Below are 6000 nucleotides of genomic sequence, written 5' to 3' on the forward strand. Positions count from 1 at the left end.
CTGGGACAGGAGCTTTGGAGTTGCTCAGGCTGCACAGAAATTTGGTGTGTCTTGCTGGGAATTTAACCAGAGTTATCTCCTGTTGTTGTTTGTAAGGAATATGATGCACTACCCCAGCAGCCTGTCCTGCTGCCTGTGCCCTGTAACAGTGCTTAGCCTGAGAGCAGTGACTCACTGGTGCCCTCCAGCCCACAGGATGGTGGGACCTAGCTTCTCACAGGAGCTAGGGCATCACAGGATGCAGTCTGTGATTCTCAGCATTTCGTCAGACGGGGTCACATGCCACAGCAAGTGGCTGTGGCAAAACAGGCATGTTGGGATACAGGGAGCAGACATTTGTAGCTGAAGCTTACCTAAGGAAAGCCAGTTACTTTCGATGCTGCCTGGATGAGGTGTGGTACTGATGCTGTTGTCATTAATTTAATATTATTCATTCTTATCTAAAAAAACTTTCCTAGGTAGACGTGGATTTTTAATTCCAACTAGAATAAGATGAAATGCCTGCTTCCCTCTTGTATTTTTTTAATAAGTGCAGCAGTGGCTGTAATCATAGAATCATGTAGATTGGATGTCCTGGGGTTATCTAGTCCAACATCCTTCTCCAAATGTAAAAGATAGATTAGTCACCTCCAAGTATGTTGTGCCACATGAAATGATTTTTCAGGAAAATAAAGGTCTTTTGGGAACAGGCAGCTGAGACATTACCCATCTCCTCAGAGGGTGAGAGAGAGTGTTGATCTGCTGCAAAGTAGGAAGGCTCTGCAGCAGGATCTGGAGAGGCTAGATCAATAGGCCAAATTCAATTATATGACATGCAACAAGGCCAAGTGCTAGGTCCTGCCATTCAACCACAACAACCCCATGCAGTGCTAGAGGCTGGGGGAAGAGTGCCTGGAAAGCTGCCCAGAGGAAAAGGACCTTGGGGTGCTGGTCAATAGCAGCTGAACATGAGCCACTGTGTGCCCAGGTGGTCAAGAAAACCAGTGGCACCTGGCCTGGATCACCAGTAGTGTGGCCAGCAGGACCAGGACAGTGACCATCCTCCTGCAGTCGGTACTGGTGAGGCCACATCTCAACTGCTGTGTCCAGTTCTGGGCCCCTTGCTTTAAAATGGACATATTGATACTGGAGCAAGCTGGTGAAGGGTCGAGTCCTCTGAGGAGCAGCTGGGGGAGTGGGGTTGTTCAGCCTGGAGAAAAGGAGGCTTGGGGGTGACCTTATCATTCTCTACAGCTGCCTGAAAGGAGGTTATAGCCAGGTGCATCTTGGCTTCTTTTACTAGGGAATCTGCAACAGGACAAGAGGATATAATCTCAAGCTGTTCCAGGAGTGGTTCAGACTGAACATTAGAAGGAATTTCTTCACAGAAAGGGTTGTCAGCTTTGGAACAGGCTGCCCAGGAAAGTGGTGAAATCGTTGTCTCTGAACTGCTTAAGGAAAGACTAGATATGGGCACTTAGTTCCATGGTTTAGTTGACATGGGTGGTGTCCAGTCAAAAGTTGGACTCGATCTCAAAAGCCTTTTCTAACCTAATTATTTTGTGATTCAGTGCCACCAAGGATGTTGCAGCTGGAGACAAAGGATAATAGGGCACAGCCTCTCTATGTCAGAGTCTGCCTCAGAAAACCTCCTATCTCCTTCCTCAGCGTGTGCAGGGCCAGAACCACCTCCCAGCAGAAAGTGCCTTGGACTCACTGGTGAAGTCCTCAGCAGGACAGGACAAACAGAATGCCCTGAGCTCTGGGGGCAGGTGTGCTGATAGGATGTTCTAGCAGGGGTAGAGCACTCCTGCAAAGGCCAGTCAGGATTTCACCTTCCTTTGGATATATTCTGTTTTGGTAACTTTTGAATTCTAAATTCTGTATCATAAATGGTACCATAAAAGCCCAGAAATAAACCCAGATAGCAGTGACACAGAATCACAGCAGCTCCTTTTCTTAACCCAAAGTCTGCTCTGTTTCATTGGTACAATGGCCTAGAGACTCTGCTATGTGAAGGGAGAATATTTACCTTGCACAAGTTTTGTCAGAGATTTCTTTTTTCATCTGGTAGGAACGATCCTGTTCAGAATCTAACTCTGTCCAGTTAATGTCACCCATATTTGCTTTAGAGGCAGAGGAGTGTTGCCTAATGAGCAATGTGCACATTTAACAAAGCAGGAGGGGTGTCGGGCCTGGCAGCCTGTTCAGAAAGGGTTAGCATTGTTGTCTGTGTGGATCCTGCCCAGCATCTCTCACTGCAAGTAATGCTGGGCTGGGTATCAGCTGCAAAGTTAACAGAATCTAGGAAGTGGGACAGTGACTATTCCCACGAGGGATGAGGAAGCCTCAAATGCCATGTAAGTGTTGTTCCAGCCCTTCCTGGGGTGAGAAATGATGCAATGTCAGCTTCTTTCCTCTTTTACCTGGGGGGGCAGATGAGTCAGCATAGCTGTGGCATTCATGATTAGAATTCAAATTCTCGAACTGATGAGGATCTTCAGGTTCACAGAGTTTCATTAAGTATTTAAGGAATAACATACTGGTTATACAATTTCACTGTAATTGTGTATACACCAAACATACACAATGCACATATTTTTAGCGCCTGCATGGGTTAGAGAATGTATGCTGCTTTAATTTTATAGAACTGTTGATTATTAAAACACTTTGCTGTATTCACCTTTGATCCCACAATAATTATATCTAGCCAAGCTTCCTGAAGCAGATGTTTGGTAAAACAGAAGAGACAAATATCTTTTGACTCCTCATCTTCCCCTGAATTTCTGAGGCAGAGTGAACAGAGGCTTTGCTTGTGCTGCTGATTAAAGTACTCTGGTTTAATCCAGAAATTAATATTGTTCTTAGTGAGAAAAAAAAAATTGAAATGCACACAGTAGGTGTGAAATACATTATGCCCTTAAAATCAGTCTTCTACCAGTGTGAGAAGCACTTGGGGGAGCACTGAGGGGGAATTCTGGTTGCTTCTTTTTTCCCATGACCCTGTCCTTGTTAGTATGATATCAATATCTCTTAATTGTTATGAGTATGAACTGCTGCAGCAAAATCCAACCAAGGGCAGGACAAATGGTCACATAAGATTTTTGGGGTTAAAAGGGCTGTGTTGTGCTAGTCATCATAGGATGTTATTAGCATGAACCACAGTCTTGTGTATTCAGTATAATCTACATTCAGTATACAAAAGGGGAAAGTATAAATTTGGCATGTACAGTTTGTAGCTGAAAAACAGGGGCATTGCCCTTTTTCTTTCTGCATCTGCACACCAACTCCTGCTATTTTAATGTGTACTGCTTTCAACAGACTTTGATTCATGGTATTTTATTGCACCTGCTAAAGAGCAACTCAATCTTTGTAGTGAGTGAAATTTTGTAATTACTCCATATGTGCGTTGTATCTGCAACTTAATTTTAGTGTGCCTATGGTTTTTGACAGCAAATTATCACTAATTCATATAATGACGTGTCTGAAACAGTTGATATTGAATTGTTTTCATAATTTTTTTTGCTTATTCTGTATTTACATGATGCTTCAGACAAGTAATTAAAGTGCCAGTTATGTGCGCTTAGTTGCAACTAAAAGTCTCCAAAAGCAGACACATAGTTTAGTTATTCCAGGCAATGGACAAAAGTAAACATTTTAGCTTGGTTGTGTGTACTGTAAGGGATTCAGGGGAAAAGTATGTATTCAGGTGAAGGCTACAGCTAGACATAATTATTGCTAAGGCCCTGAATAATGTAACTGAAGTATCACAATAGTGGCTATTTTATTTGGGTAATCAAAAAATTTGTTTGTGTGTGCTGTCAGCTCAGTTCATGGCTTCCACTACCAACAGCAAAGTTCTGGAAATAAAAACAGGAACTCTTTTTCATGGGATTTTTCAGGACCTATTGACCACATTTAGCTGGAGATTTTGATTCAAATCACAGCTCGGGACCCAACCCGTGGAGCATTTGCCCTAAGAATGCAGTGGTAACATGAGTTCAGTTCAAATACAAACTCATGCTGCCATAAATGTACTGCAGCAACTTTGGACCCTCTTCAGCTGGCAAAGTGAGAGTGCATCAGGCCACCATGAAAGTCAGAGCTCAACCAGCCTAATCTGAATGCCTCTGCCTCAGCAGGGTTTGCACTTAGAGCTTTTACAAGTGTTTTCTTATACTAAACAGGAGTCTGTCCTTGACCTTTATGTTGCTGTACACCACATGTCAGTAATTCATTTCTCATGTGCTTGCAGCAAGCACTCTGCCCAGATGGAAATCCCACGCTCACAGTCCGAGGCAGCAGGCTCATGCCATCAGCCCAGTGCTTCTCACCAACATGAGACATTTTTCTACATGATTAAGGACCCACAGCACCTTCTGCAACAATGAAACTATTTGTTCAGTCACACAAAATTTTCATTTCAAAGCAAGTCTAGAGCCATTGTGTGAGTCATGCCTTTATTTTATCATCGAGAAATAGGGTGTATATTCACTAAGGCTTAATCTGAAATCTTTGCTCACAGTAGAAACATTTCCATTGATTTCAAAGGAGCTCAGATCAAGCTTCAAGAATTACTAAGTTTTAGTTTTGTCAGATTTGTTCATTTGAGGCCTTTATGAATTGCAGAGCAGTTGTGTACAGAACTAAGTCGTGTGGAGATTAAATAAACTCCACTGACATCACACTCCTGACACAGAATAGCAGCAAGAAACAAATATTGACTAGAAAAACAATGCATGTACAGTGACATTTAGCTTGTATAAAGTGATAGTCTCCATATAAATGCAAATAGCACCATTTCCCCAGAGCTGAATAAATGATATTCATCGGTAAATATTTGTGTGTCTTTGACATGTCTCTAACCACCAAGATGAGCAATTGAGATAGAAAATATATTCACAGGTGAGAATTCAGTGCAGATTTTTCTTAAAGTTTCTCTCTCAATGCATTTAGAAGACCTTGAAAAGCAGATGCTTCCCTTTCTAGTTAGTGACTTAAATGCAAGATATCAGAACTACAACAGACCATAGCACACTCGGTTCCTGTCAGTAGTTTCCTGACCCTACCCCTCATGCTGTGCTAGATGGCAGGGCTCCAAGCCTGAGAGCACTCCTCAGAAAGAAACCCTAAAGCTAATTAATTTAGGAGCCTCATACCAATACTCAGAAGGGATTTATGCACCAGGAAGACAATCTTTAACTGTCTTTATATCAGAGTTAGGGATTTTATGGACCAGGGGTGCAGCGACTTATGTGACCTAAGCATCTTTATTAACATAGCACCTGTATAAAGTATATGCAGAGGCTTTTTCCTCTGTATGGGGAACAACAGCACTATTCATCAATATGAGGAATGAGTGCTGAGGCTTTTCAGCTAGGAAAGAGAAGATGGAGGGCCGAAATCATTACAGTAGAGGTCTTTAAAACCACAGGTGACACAGGAAAGGTGGCTTGATAGTAACTGTTCACCATAGGGAACGAGTCTTCCCTACAGGGTTGCACTCTTAGCATCATATTTAGGTTTGCTTGAAACCACAAAACAATGAAGATTAAGCAGGGTTTCAGGCATGTGTCTAGAGATGATAAACCCAGTTCATGGGCATCTTACAGTGCTGCTAAATTTCTAGAACTGACCCAGCATTCAGGCAGCAGGAGCTACAAAAAAAGTAAATCCCATTGTCTTTACACTCACAAATTGCATTTCCCTCCCTGGAGGTACTAGTAAATGAGGCATTGGACTGTGCCTCCCACCAGGCCTGCATACAGTATGTGAAGTATTAGGCTTGCAAACTGTGTTGGTATCTTCAAGTCAAAGAAGTAAAAATAAGGATTATCAGCATGTAAGAAAACCCAACTGTTCCCACAGCAACTCTTTTCAAGTTCTATTGGACATAGTCCTCTCATTCTTCAGAGGAATTTTTAAGATGTTCCAGTGAAGTGCTTTAATAATTTGCAAATGAAACAGACTTCTTTCTAATGAAGGATTCTTTTTAAGAAAGAGTTTTCCCACATAGGATTT

The sequence above is a fragment of the Sylvia atricapilla genome, chromosome 3 (assembly GCF_009819655.1).
Source record: "Sylvia atricapilla isolate bSylAtr1 chromosome 3, bSylAtr1.pri, whole genome shotgun sequence".
Lineage (NCBI taxonomy): Eukaryota > Metazoa > Chordata > Aves > Passeriformes > Sylviidae > Sylvia > Sylvia atricapilla.